The sequence below is a fragment of the Natrix helvetica genome, assembly GCF_964273705.1.
Source record: "Natrix helvetica genome assembly, chromosome: 1".
NCBI classification, from domain to species: domain Eukaryota; kingdom Metazoa; phylum Chordata; class Lepidosauria; order Squamata; family Natricidae; genus Natrix; species Natrix helvetica.
In genome coordinates, this window is record NC_138548.1 from 154,311,273 (window position 1) to 154,326,040 (window position 14,768).

General features: G+C 39.1%; 1 long non-coding RNA gene across 2 annotated transcripts in view; it reads right to left on the reverse strand.

Moving 5' to 3' along the window:
• Positions 1 to 4,628: 4,628 nt before the first annotated feature.
• LOC309384766 overlaps positions 4,629 to 14,768 on the reverse strand; it is a 44,036-nt gene continuing 33,896 nt past the window's right edge. For both annotated transcript variants that reach the window (XR_014174115.1, XR_014174116.1), the window contains 2 exons: positions 9,837 to 9,885; positions 4,629 to 5,888 (listed from right to left, as the gene is read on the reverse strand). This is a non-coding gene — a long non-coding RNA (uncharacterized lncRNA). The remainder of the gene's footprint in view (positions 5,889 to 9,836; positions 9,886 to 14,768) is intronic.

Sequence of the window (14,768 nt, forward strand, 5' to 3'; positions counted from 1 at the left end):
AACCGTGGCATTTTTTTTAGGTACAAATAGTTAATACAGAACATAGAATTACACTCTCTCCATATCAGTGATATACTTTTCCTGTTTTGCATCTGAGTTTGCCAGATGCAAGAAATGTTTATTTATTTATTCTGGCATCTCTCTTTCAAGTCCTCTCTCATTTATTGAGAGCAATATGCCCTCAATTAACATTTTTAATTTTTTATCACCGTGGGTCAAAATTTGACCTGTTACAATTGAACCAGAAAGAACTTTTCACCCACCTGGTTAATAAGAGCAAAATCGCAAGAGCTTTCCAGACACAGTCACACTCCTATGTTTGTTTGTTTTTGAGCCCCCCTCCCTCCCCAAAAGGCAACCCTGCAGGGAAATTACAACATAATTTGCATTGTACAACCATGGTATACTTTATAATTTGGGATGAAAAACTCCAAAACTCCTACACAAATTTTTCACAAACTGACTATCGATCATAACTACTAAGGATAGTCCCAATTCCTTTGGAAATCCTTAAATTTGGGAAATTTACTTTAATTAACTATTTTTCTGATATTTCTGCTATTGCTTTTCATGTAAGATAGCTAAAGTTTAAAAAATTGGGCAGTATGTAAATTATGTAAACAAGCAATTAAATAGTCACGTGGTTCCACGATACACAAAATGGCTTTGAGGATCACTCAAAAATTTTGAGTGTTCTGATCAGTGCAAATATTGTCTCATGTTTTTATCCATAATTTGGATCCTGCTGAAATTATCACTTAAAATTCATTCCAAACTGTCTCATCCTAGAAGGGAGAGCATAAAAAAATCAATACTGAAATGGCAAATCAATAAAAAATAATTTTTGGATAACATTATCTGGCATACATGAAGATCTTCAACTCGGCCTTTTGATCTGACAGTTGCTAGCTTGCCTGTGTACAGTAAGTATGAACCATTTTTAGCATACATTTGGCTGCTTTTGCTTCAGTATTAAACTTAATCCATTGCAGATTATTTAAGTTTTTTCGGATATTGCTATGCTTTATCTACAGGGATGTGGTGGTTCAGTGGCTAATATGCTGAGCTTGTCGATCAGAAAGATCGGCAGCTCGGCGGTTCGAATCCCTAGTGCCGTATAATGGCGTGAGCTCCCATTACTTGTCCCAGCTTCTGCAACCTAGCAGTTCGAAAGCATGTAAAAATGCAAGTAGAAAAATAGGGGCCACCTTTGGTGGGAAGGTAACAGCGTTCTGTGTACCTTAGGCATTTAGTCATGCCGGCCACATGACCACAGAGACGTCTTCGGACAACGTTGACTCTTCAGCTTTGAAATGGAGATGAGCACCACCTCCTACAGTCGGGACAACTAACACAATATGTACAAGGGGAACCTTTACCTATGCTTTATCTTAGCTTCATTTTCAGTGGTATCAGGTACTGCCGCAGTTTCTAAATTGATACTCTTGGCCTATTCTTACAGTCAGTTTAGGAAAATGCCAGTAGGGGTGGAAAAAAATCTAGCACCCTAGTTAGAGTTCCAATCCTGTCCTGATACACTCTGAGCAGATTGTGTGAATCCTGTCACTGATTTAGAATATAAGAAAAGGTATTCTTTCAAAGGAGGAAAGAACTCTGAAAGGCTTCTCATGGGTAGCACATAGTATTGCAGGCAAACTTTGTCCACAGCCTGCCGTTCGATCCTGATAGGGCTCAAGGTTCACTCAACCTCCCATCCTTCTGTGGTCAGTAAAACAAAGACCCAGATAGTTGGGGTCAATATGCTGATATTGTAAAAGGTCCAGAGAATGCTGTAAAGCACTACGGAGCAGTATATAAGTCTAAGCGCTATTGCTATTACTATAGTGCAGTTGTGAAGTAGCCAAGAGGGGGTTGTGTGAAAATTGTGTCTTTCATGTTACATTCCAGCAGGTTTTTGTCTCCATGCTTCAGGAAGTTATTCTGCTCCATACTTCAGGAAGGTTTCCTTCCCATTTTTTTAAAAAAAATTCTTCCTGAAAAGATGTTGACCTTGATAAATAGTTGGAGTTCTTTTTCCCCTGAGGAAATGCATAGAAATTATTTACTAGAATAGGATAGAATAACAGAGTTGGAAGGGACGTTGGATGTCTTTTAGTCCAAACCCCCAAAACTTTAATTTTAGACTGTCTACTGTCGACCTGACCCCATTCCTAAGAGGTCTGTAAGGGGCATACATAAACACACCAACGTGCCTACTGTGTCTGTCTGTCTGTCTGTCTGTCTGTCTGTCTGTCTGTCTGTCTGTCTGTCTATCTATCTATCTATCATCTATCTATCATCTATCTATCTATTTATCCATCCATCCATCCATCCATCCATCCATCCATCCATCCATCCATCCTACACCACTTCAGACAAATGGTTATCCAATCTCTTCTTAAAAACTTCTAGTGTTGGAGCATTTACAACTTCTGGAGGTAAGTTGTTCTAGTGATTAATTGTTCTAACTGTCAAGAAATTTCTCCTTAGTTCTAAGGTTGCTTCTCTCCTTGATTAATATCCACCCATTGCTTCTTGTTCTACCCTCAGGTGCTTTGGAGAATAGCTTAACCCCCTCTTCTTTATGGCAGCTCCTGAAATATTGGAACACTACTGTCATGCCTCCCCTAGTCCTTCTTTTCATTAAACTATGTTCACCAATGAAAATTTTTAAAAGACAATTGTGCCCAGTTCTGTTTTTCTCTCAGCCATCTTGAGCATATTATTTGATGCTTAGAATAATGGTAATATGATAGATAACTTCTTGGCATGACCATGATATGAGCAAGGGATAAAACAAATATTATTCTCATGCATACTGAAAATTAATCTTCCAAAACCTAATCACAATGATTAGATAATCCCATGACAACTTTCATTTCTATGACGATGCCTTAGTTCTGTTTGCACTTCAGGTCATCAAGAAATATTACTTTTTCCAGGGACTAAAGATTACTACATTTCTGCTCACATTCCCATGTATGAGGAGATCTAGTTTTCCCCCCTCCAAAACCAATAACCACAATTTTACATTATCCAGGGTAGATGGTGACTAATAAAATAATACTTTTTAAAATTTAGATGTATAGATATTTTAATTCACACTGATATTCTAAATAGTTGTTCTTGTGAGGGTAATGGATCAAGAAAGTAGTGTAATGAATAAGGGAAGAAAACAGGTCAAATTAAATTCCAATAATAACAGATAACTGATTTGTAATAAGGCAGATCAAGGAAAAGGTGGATAACTATCGTTTTGGCCTTATTTCAAGGTTAGTTGCCATTTCCACAGGTGTTAATGATCTTCCAGGTGACTTGCAGCAAAATGTGTTTTGACATATTTTTAAAAGCTATTTCCCAACACTAAAAACAAAATAAAAATAAATAAACATCTGATCACTTTTGCTTGACACTGTGTTGTGAATTCCTCCCTTGCCCAATCATGTTTGAAGACAGATTTCTCTATGATTTTTAAAACCAAAATTAGTTGACTGTAACATGATTAGATCCAGTTCTTGGATTTTCCTTCAGCTCTACCACATATTTCTCCTGAGGAGGAGCAGATTGAGAGAGGCAAAGATTACAATACAGAAGACTCAGCATTTTGAAAAATTAATCATGGTTAAAAGTGGAAAATTCCAGTTTTATACTTCAAAACATGGTGGTTTAATTTGGAATTATATACTTACTTATTGAGTACACAGAATGAGCCTTCTCATTCTGTGTACATGTCAGAATATACTAACTGTATATACTGACATGTTCAGAGAATGAGAAGGCTGCTCCTGATATAGCTATAATCTTCCAATAAGAAACCAGAATTCATAAGACCTTAGCCTATAGCATGTTATATATTTGGATTGGTATTTCATAATTTCTTCTTACATTTTTTCAAGTTATGCCAGTTATGCCATATATACCTATGTGTTATATTTGGCAACTTCTACAAAATGTTTTCCAGTGTACAACTGCAAACACAAATATCATTATCTGTTCTGGTGCAAATTGTATAATATATTAAATCAGAAATTTAAAAAAAAATATTGGTATAATAAATTACAAAATGGAGACAATCAAGTTATGGGCAATCCTGCAATCTTTATCAGGAATCTAGAATCTACTAGAATGTTTCCTGGATTCAGTAGGCAGCAGAGTAACTGCTTTGACTTTGCCACCACTACAAAATTTCATCAGAATGGGGACTCTTGCTGTGGCACACAAAACTAGAAAAATTTGGCAGGTGCCAGTCTCTGTGGTCCCTGGGCTTCTATGGATGCAAAGATGTGATATTAACAGCAGTGAATAACAAATGAAGGTGCATATAAGGAGGCCTCTTTATCTTAAGGTAACATATTTTACTTGTTGGGATAAGGTTTGGGCAATAGAGAGCCAAAGAACTGGTGAAGTGCCCTTGAACCATTCCCTGGGACTGGCATAAGAGGAAATACAAAAGAAACCAAGAGATCTTGTGTAGAGTGATAGGCAGGGGTGGGCTGCTACGGGTTTGTCCTGGTTCAGGAGAACCCGTAGCTAATATTATGGCCGGTTTAGAGAACCTCCAAATCCCTCACCTGACCGGCTCTGCCTGCCTGCCCCACCCACCCACCCACCCTGACTCTTCCCTCCCAGGAGTCTCCACGCAGCCTGTTTTGGATGTGAGAGATAAGTGCAGGGCCTGCGCGGAGGCTCAGGGAGGGGCAAAAATGCCTCCCAGAAGTTCCGGAAGGCCGGAAACGGGCCTGTTTTTGGCCTCCAGAAGGCCTCTGGTGTCTGTGGGAAGCAGTTTTTGCCCTCCCAGAGGCTTGAGGAAAGCTTCCGGAGCCTGGGGAAGGCGAAAATGCCCCCCCCCCTCGCCATGATGTAGTAGGTCGACTAGGCCATGCAGAGAGAACCCGTTGTCGAAATGTTTAAAGCCCACCCCTGGTGATAGGTGCTCCACTATGGATACAGAATCATTTGCTGCTAGCTTTTCTTACTCAAATATGGGAAGGAAAAGAATGGGGATATCACCTCCTATTCCCATATCATTTTTTGCTGATTACAAACCCATTCACTTAACCTACCAACTAACCAATGTTGCAACACAGCCTTAGCCCCGCAATTGAGCACAGGGCTCTCTCTGCTTTCCTTCTCTTTCCTTCTTTTTGTGGTTTTCCTGGTCCAAATTTTAGATGCATTATAAGCTCCTTTAGGGCAGAGATTTGTGCTCTGCTACTCTGTACTCATCAATACATCAACGGCACAATATTATTTTTTACTCTTATTGAATAAAAGCTAATTAATCATTTACAACTACAGGCTGTGCCACATCCGTTGCATAGGAGTTGCAATTTCCTCAAATATTCAATGCCTCAAGTTCCATGGCAAAATCATGAGATGAAATATGGGGCTGTGTGAGTCCATGGATTGTCTCTGTTTTTTATTTGCCCTCCATGGCAGGCCAACAAGCCCCAGCACATCCTGGAGAGGTGGAACTCAGTCAGCACCAGGCTATGAAGGGGCGTGGCCAAAGAAAAATGTGTGCTTCCTCCAAGGGAGAACTAGAATGATTTCCAGTATCAGCATTTGTGTATGTGTGTGTGTCTTTTAAGCCATTTAATTTCTTTTCTGTATAAGAAATGCAGTGAAGTAAAAGAGAAAAAAAATTGCCCTGACTCTCATCTCTGCTCCCAAGAATTTTTCTTATGTATTGTCCAAACTATTACAAATGCATTAAAAGCTGATTCAAGACTTCAAAACAAAATGAAGTCTTCTCCTCTCTGAGGATCTGGTGCTCCTCACTCCTCTTCCCCACATGTGCACAGATCCAGTGTAAAACTTGTTCCCTCCCATTTTGAAGATCTATCACTTCCATCAACCACATGAAGCTGAAAAATCGCTTTCTCAGTCTGTCAAAAGAAGGAAACGCTCTATGATACAGAAATTCCTCTGAAGCACACACACACACACACACACACACACACACACACACACACACACACACACACATATATATATATATATATATATATATATATATATATGTTTTCGTAGATTTTCACGGGTGTAGGTATGCTGGTCTTGTTGTATTCGGGTCTTTTCCCGTGTAAAATTGAGATTGTCTTGGCAATGTTTCAGCGAGGTCTCACTCGCCATCTTCAGGCTGGGTCTTGGGCTTAAAGTGTGATCGGAGCTGCCATCTTTCTATAAATCTTTGTGGGAGGGTGTGGAGTGCTGGCTTTGTTTCAGTAAGTGGAATGATTGGTTGTGTGGTTGTATCATGATTGGTAGATTGGTGCTGACTGTGTGTCTATTGTTGTTTCGTATTGTAACGGCCTGGATGATGGGTGGGGCTCGTTTGTTGACTAGGGCTGGTTTCCAGATGTCTGGTAGGCGGGAGGTATCGTCACGTTTATTCATGTTGTGGGGGTGTTTCTCTATTTCGATAGCTTCCATACTTATTCTCTTGTTGAAGTGTTCTGTTTTGGAGATTAACCTGGCTCCTTCAAAATTAATTTCATGTCCTGTAGCTTTAAGGTTCTGGAAAAGGGAGGAAGTTTTTTCTTTTTTTCGTACTACGTTCTTGTGTTCTGCGATGCGTGCATTTATTCTCCTGGTCGTTTGTCCCATGTATGTTGCCAGGCAGATTTTGCATGGTATTTCGTAGACTCCTTGGTTTTCTAGCTGGATTTTGTCTTTGGGGGTTTCTTAAAATGTTGGCTATTTTTTGGTCAGTGTTGAAGGCTGTCTTGATATTGTGTTTGTGGAGAATTTTGCTGATTTTATCTGTGGTGCCTTTGATGTAAGGAAGGAGGGTGATGCTGTTGTCCTGTTCTGTATCTTGGTTTTTGGGGAGAGTCTCCCTTTGGATTAGGTTGGTAATTCTTTTTCTTTGGACTCCGTTGGATATTAATACGTTGGTGAGAGTGTGTAATTCAGATTTCAGATGGTCTTTGTCAGCTAGGCGTTTGGTTCTGAAGATGAGGGTCTTGGGTACAGAGTTGATCTGTGCAGGGTGGTGATGGGATTGTGCATTTAAGTAGCGGTTGGTTGGTGTGTCCTAGGGAGCCATTGGTTTTTTTGTAGATTAGGACATCCAGAAAGAGAAGTTGGTTGTTTGCTTGTAGTTCCATTGTGAATTGTATTTGGGGGTCTAGGCCAGTGGTAGTCAACCTGGTCCCTACCACCCTCTAGTGGGCGTTCCAGCTTTCATGGTGGATGGTAGGGGTTTGCTGTAACTCTGCTTTATAAATTTTATAAAGTAAAGTTACTTACCTACTTTATAAATCACCATTACTGTGGAACCAGTGGGTGGTTAGAAAATTTTAATACTACCAGAAATATAAAAGTGAGCGGTAGGTATAAAAAGTTTGACTACCCTTGGTCTAGGCTGTTGAGATGTGTGAGGAAGTTGTCCAGTTTTTCTTTCCCGTATGGCCAAATCACGAAGTGTCATCAACATATCTAAACCAGAGTTTGGGTTTGGGTTCAGATTTATCTAAGGCGTTAGTTTCAAAATGTTCCAAGAACAGGAGAATAAATGCACGCATCGCAGAACACAAGAACGCAGTAAGAAAAAAAGAAAAAAACGTCCTCCCTTTTCCAGCACCTTAAAAGCTACAGGACATGAAATTAATTTTGAAGGAACCAGGTTAATCTCCAAAACAGAACACTTCAACAAGAGAATAATTATGGAAGCTATCGAAATAGAGAAACACCCCCACAACATGAATAAACGTGACGATACCTCCTGCCTACCAGACATCTGGAAACCAGCCCTAGTCAACAAACGAACCCCACCCACCACCCAGGCGGTTACAACATGAAACAACAATAGACACACAACGAGCACCAATCAGCACCAATCTACGAATCATGATACAACCATACAACCAATCATTCTACTTACTGAAAGAAAGCCAGCACCCCATCACCTCCCACCAAGATTTATAGAAAGACGGCAGCTCCGATCACACTTTAAGCCCAAAACCCAGCCTAAAGATGGCGAGTGAAACCTCGCTGAAACGTTGCCAAGACAATCTCAATTTTACACGTGAAAAGACGTGAATACAACAAGACCAGCATATATATATACATACATACATACACACACACACGCACACAGATAGAGATAGATAGATAGATAGATAGATAGATAGATAGATAGATAGATAGATAGATAGATAGATAGATGGTATAGATATAGGTATAGATATAGAATATATTAAAAAGAACCGAGACATTACAGTTGTTTGATAAAAGAGAAATTAAGCTTCGCTGAAGAAATATTCAACATAGTCAGCCTTTCTACCACTCTCTCTCTCTCTCACACACACACAGCATTTATGTTTTAAAATTTTGGTCTGCACTTTCTAGGTAGGTTGAAAGGATGTATCACATGGGCATGTGTTTCGTCGTCCCCGGGTTTTTTTTTTTAAAGAGAAAAAATATGTATCTAGCTGGTTTTTTCCTGCTCCCTCTCCCCCCCCCCCCCCCGCCTGGGATATCAATGCATATTAAGCTCAGCTTTCTGCGAGAACTGGACAATTTATAAATGCTATTCACGTTTAATTAGTAGTCATTTCTTCTCCATAAGCATATTTACTTGGGTCTTTTGTTCCTACGGCAACCCACCGAGAACTCCTGCTACAAGAACAGTCTAGACTCATCTTTTCATTTTTTTTAAAAGGAAGAACAAGAAAAGAAAAGAAAGGAGAAAAAAGGAATGTAGATTAATGAGCGGGCTTGATATTAAGATTATATTGCACAGAGCAAGTATTAAGGGACGCTGACAGAGGCATTATAAAGAACCTACATCCAGAAATCTATTATATCAAGACAACTATTTATAGCAATTAAGGATTTTATTTATTCAGGTGTGCCTATAGTACACCGAAGTGTGAAAGCGTGCTCATTTAGTACTAAGTTCTCTTTAATTGGCCATCACTCAGGTAGAGTCTTTTTAAGGAAAATAATTGCAATTCATTGCTAACCCAGTTTAAAACATTTATCAGGGGAAAAGCCAAAAAATATTCTATGCATTTCTGTATTTATGGATCCTCCCCTCACACACATATTTTAAAAAGAAGATGGGTACATTTACATACAGCATTAAAGCCAACCTTATAGAAAACAATGGTATGAGTAAAGACATTAAATTGTGCCTAAGGGACCTTTGTGATTTGTGAAATTGTGGGTTGAGGTCTTTTTCCTTCAATCTTAAGAATATTTTCAACCAGCCATTTGAGTTAAATTACAGCTATGAATGTAGAAAATAATTTGTCCCAGATATTCCTCTGTTCAGATTTAATTTCAATACATTTTTTAAAAAGTGCCTAAATGGCATAATAAAATAAACAAAGGTAAAATAATCTCTCATGACAGAACCAAACACTATTTTATAAACAAATTGAATATTTTATGAATGAGAAGCAATTTACTATTTTACATATAAAAGGACATGCATCTTTTCTCTTTTTCTTTTTAAAAATGGTAACCATATATTTAAAAGTAGGTTCAGAGCAGTGGGAGTTGGGAGTTTGATGAGAGTAAGGTGAAATATCTAAAATGGCTTTGTTTTATAGAAAAAGAGTTCATTGTCTTAATCTGATCTGCATCTCTGTACAGCCCTCAAACTCTGAGGTTTTGACTTTTAGCTCTTTTATATTTTCATCATTTAAAAGCATTTTTAAAAAAATGATTCTGTTGTCCTATTCCCTTTCTGCCATGACAAATAGTAAACTTTATTTTGTTCTATTTAATATTTACTGATATTTTCAAGAAAGAATGTGTATTGTTTTCCTGTTCTCTTTTTATTCAGCTTTCTATCTCTAGCCCCTTTCCCTGGTTCTACTCACCATTTATATTACTGGGCAAATCCATAAACCTCTTTAGAACATCCTTCACCTGGAATGACAGTAAGGAATAAGGTAATGTTAATTCAGCTACTTTTAACAATATAATTTCTCAATTGAAAACATTCAAACTTCTTAGCGATTCCAGAGAGCTTTTATTTTAAGACTTGACCTTTATTTCAGGAAAGCTCGGTGTAGCTTTCCTTCTTTTTTAAAAGTACTGTGGAGTAAGATGTAAAAAACATTATTTCACACACATTTTGTTTCAGGCACTGGAACTTCATACACTAAATCCATGGTTAGTATGCATAGTACAGTAGCACGCACTAGGAATTTTATTTTACAACACAAAAGAGTTCTATTGCTACACATTTAATGAGGCAAATAAAAACATAGAGTCATAAGCCCCTAGTTAGATTGTGCTAAATGGCTTGACAAGAGAAGATTGGTAATAGGAGAATTGACTAAATGTACTATTTATTCCATCTGGAGTTCTCCCTCCTTTCATGTTACATTTTAGATGTAGACATATACCAGGGCTATGAGATCTGGACCACCGTTAGTGAGCATCACTAAAGGACAACAAATGAAACCATGGATGAACCTCATTTAGTGACACTTGTCCAGAAAGCTAGACTGGCAACAAATCAAAAACATCTTTCCTTGAAACCCTCAATTTTCTACTGCAAACTGTAATGTGCAAAAACAGTCTTCAGTTAGTACAGTGTTTGATAGGAGAATAACAGAATGATAGAGTTGGGAGGGATCTTGGTGGTCTTCTAGTCCAATTCTTTATCAAGGGATAAACCAATTGTGAGCTTCCTATTTTCAACTTTTCAACTTACCCGAGTCCTTAGGAATCTCTATGCATAATTGCAAAAATATATCACATAATATAGAAAATGAATCTTTCACACCAGGTCCCATCCTTCTAAGCATGCAAAACCACAGAGTATTTTAGGAAAGATAACAACTATTTTAAGATGTGGTAGCTACCCTTACCCCTCTTCAACAACCTAAACATAGTTTTTTAGGAAGAAATCAAGAAATGAATTGATTTCAGCCAATCACAACAAGAGGAACTTATTTCCTATGCAACTTGTCCCGGGAAAATAGCAATCCTGCACAGACATCTGGGCCTGCGTGGTGTACATTTTAATACCAAAGAACACAACAACTTAAATGCCAGCCCCCTGGTTTTATGAAAAAGCAATATAGGAGACTAGATAGGGCAAATATCATCAAGGAGGGACACACCAGTTGAGTCAAACAATAAAATCAAATAATATAACTAAATCCTACCCTAGGAGGCAGTGTTTTAGTGAAGCTTCCCCAGAGGGTGTAGTTTTGGAATAAATAGTTAAATAACGAAACCCATCATAAATAAAAGACCCCCCCCCCCGTTTTTATACCTAAATAATAGTAATAAACATGGATATGTCTGTTTCCTAGACCCATTCTCAATCTTTCCTGTGTAAAAGATGAATTTTACATTAGGAGAAGCTTTCTGTGCCATTTTGTGTGTTGCAGCAGAGTTATGTTGCCTGGTCTCTTGAGATAATAATTAAATTACTCCCTCTTTTAGTACCTTCCTCTGTTCCCCCCCCACCATCCGAATCTCATTTGAGGGGGAGTAATTAGGAGGAGGAGGAGGAGGAGGAGACATATGGAAAATGATCCCTTGAAATTCCTCTTCAAGAATTGCAAGATTTGTATCTTTTTTTTTTTAGGTTAACCTCACAGACTGGCATTGTAATTTATGACCTTCCATCAAGCTAGATATAATTTGTCTGCCCTTCTGAAAATCAACATAGTTCTGCATTCGGTAATATTTCTCCCAATGCAAATAACAATACCACTGATTTGTCATTGACTGCATTCGAATCTGATGCACTCAATGACTTTCCTACACAAACTACAGTTCACTGAGCTTTGCTCTTAAACAGGATGTATGAGAAAGAAAGAAAGAAAGAAAGAAAGAAAGAAAGAAAGAAAGAAAGAAAGAAAGAAAAAAAGAAAGAAAAAAAGAAAGAAAAGCAGGCAGGAGGGGAAAATTGAGATTTGCAGATCTGATAATGAGCCCGTTAATGACATAAATGATACCTCAAGAACCTCACTAAACCATCCAGGTCCTACAATTTAATCTGTAATAAATACTCCTGCATCATTGTGAGATGGCTGCTCATAATGGCAAATGAAATATGCTGGTATGATAGGTACAATAAATCTGGATTTTCCTATGGTTCCCTCAGGCTAGAACAATATGTAACCAGAGTGCGCACTGTCAGGATGAGCAGATCTCAAAGCCATCATAAAATCTAAATGGGGACTAATTAGGAGGCCCTTCCCTTCTAGAGTTACTATTTCTATTGACATTTTCCATGCATGAGCCCCTCCATAATATCATAAGTCACCAAGATAAGAACTCCCTAGATTATAGGGAAAAAGCTTTAATGGAGAAGTTGAACTCAAAGGCGATGCATAAATTTTCCTTTTGATACCACAGGAAGGTCTGTGTTCAGTACTTTCTTTACAAACTTTCATTCTTTGCTCTGGATACTTCTTCATCTTGAGAGGACTTTCTGCTATCCCCTCCTTCTTCTGCATGAAGGCATCATGGATATTATTATGTATTATGTGGAACAATGAGGATATTGTTTAAGATTGTTTTAACTAGGGCTGCGAAAAGCTTCCAGATTAAAGGAGGGGCAGCTGTATTTTTGGGGCATAAGATCCTTTGAAACAATATGAGATTCCGAATCAAATTGGATGCCTTTGAAATGCTTCAAGGCAATTCAGAGGTTAAAAGGAAGGTCTTCTAGAGCAGTGATGCCTAACCTTTTCCAGACTGAATGCCCAAAGTGTGCGTGCGTGCAAATGTGCACCTGTGTGCCTAACCCCCCCAAATGCAATACGTGTGCACCCTGTGCACACCCCCACATGTGTCCCGTGTGAGCATGCCCCCCATGCGCCCTGCCCCTATGCATGGCAGAGACCCAAAGACAAGCTGGCTGGCAGGAGGTGCATGTACATATGCAGCGGAACTGAATTGGGGCAATGGCTTGCGTGCCTTCAGAGAGGGCGCTGTGTGCCACCGCTGGCACATGTGCCATAGGTTCGCCATCATAGTTATAGAGTCTCAAATTCCATAGCAGTTTCTGTATCTGGATGAAGCTGAGAAGAAGGTTGGATGATTTAGCAGTTTGATGGATTATTTGATAGTGATGTCACTTCAGCAAATCCTATTCATCGCACTGCTTGGAAAAGTGCTGGTATTTCATTTTTCTGTTAGAAGTTGTTTAGCAAGGTTCACTTGAGCAGGGAGGCTCAGAAAATTACTACGTAGTCCTTGACTTACGACCACAATTGAGGCCAAACTCCCTGTCATTAAGTGTGACATTTATTAAGTGAGATTTGCCCCAGTTTCCAACCTTCCTTGCCACAATTAAGTGAATCTGTGCAGTTGATAAGTTAGCAACATGGCTGTTAAGGGAATCTGGCTTCCGCATAGACTTTGTTTGTCAGAACGTTGCAAAAGGTGACCAAATGATCTTGGGACCCAGCAATGGTCGTAAGTATGAACCAGTTGCCAAGCATCCACATTTTGATCACATGGGGATGCTACAAAGATTGTAACTGTGAAAAAAAAATGGCCATAAATCTCTTTTTTCAGTGCCGTCGTAACTTTCAACGTTCACCAAATGAACTGTCATAAATCGAGGACTACCTGTATAGACAAGGCTGTAGATTCATCAGTGGAGCAAGATCCACCCACACCCTGCCTTTTGCTCTGATAGGATTTCTCTTCCTTAAAGCAAACGCGCAATATTTTTTTTTGTAATGCTCCTTGCTTGAGCAAAGCAGTCGAAGGTTCTCCCTATCTCTTCACTGTCACTTTCAGAGTTGGGAAAGGCTTTAGTGAAGGCATGTCAGAGAAAGGGGCTAGCACATCTTTCCACACCGCTTGTCCTAACTTCAGGTGAGCGTTGCTAAAAACAAGTGATTGCTAAAGCATTGGACGCTTTGGGTGCAGCGCAGAGAGGGGTTGAACAGCATATTTTCCGCCGTCATACTGTTAATTAACAGTCCTCTCCTTAATCGTGAAAGAAAATATTCCAATTCCATTCTTCTTATCTTATGTCAGGATGCGTGCAGGGTGGGCTAAACTTCATCCTTAGAGTGAAACATATTTTGAACACTGACAATTAAAAAAAAAAGATAGAGAAAATCTCATGGCATCCAATATTTCAAAGATGCTTTTTCAAGAGGCAAATGGACTTTGCTTTTCCTTGAAGACGTTTTGCTTCTAATCCAAGAAGCTTCTTCAGTTTCTTGGATCAGAAGCAAAACGTCTTCACGGGCGGGGGGGGGGGGGGCAGGGGGAACCCAGTTGCCTTTTGAACAACACATTTGGGACAACCATGACCTGGATGAGTGAGAATCTTCATAGACATTTCTTATGGATGTTTCTAATGGACTAATAACTTCTACTCTCATAGCACAGCTGGATTCAAAGAGCAAGAATGATTTGAACTGCATATGCCCTGCACATCACTCCTTCCATGCATCTTTAAATCAAGCACATGTTATACAGACACAGTAGAAGATACAACATACTGGCATTTTAGGAACCGCTGACGGAAATGGTGAATGTTTGCCAGCATGAGCTGAATCTGCTTCCCCCATGAGTCTAAATCCCTGCCCCACCCTAGCGATGACAGAATGGCCTATTTGAATTTTTGACATACCGTTAGTTCATGGGTAAAGAGAGAGTACTTACGTCAGAAGTTGTGAATGCTCCAACACTGGGAGTTTTAAAGAAGAGATTGGATAACCATTTGTCTGAAGTGGTGTAGGGTTTCCTGCCTGAGCAGGGGGTTGGATTAGAAGACCTTCAAGGTCCCTTCCAACTCTGTTTATTCTATTCTATTCTAT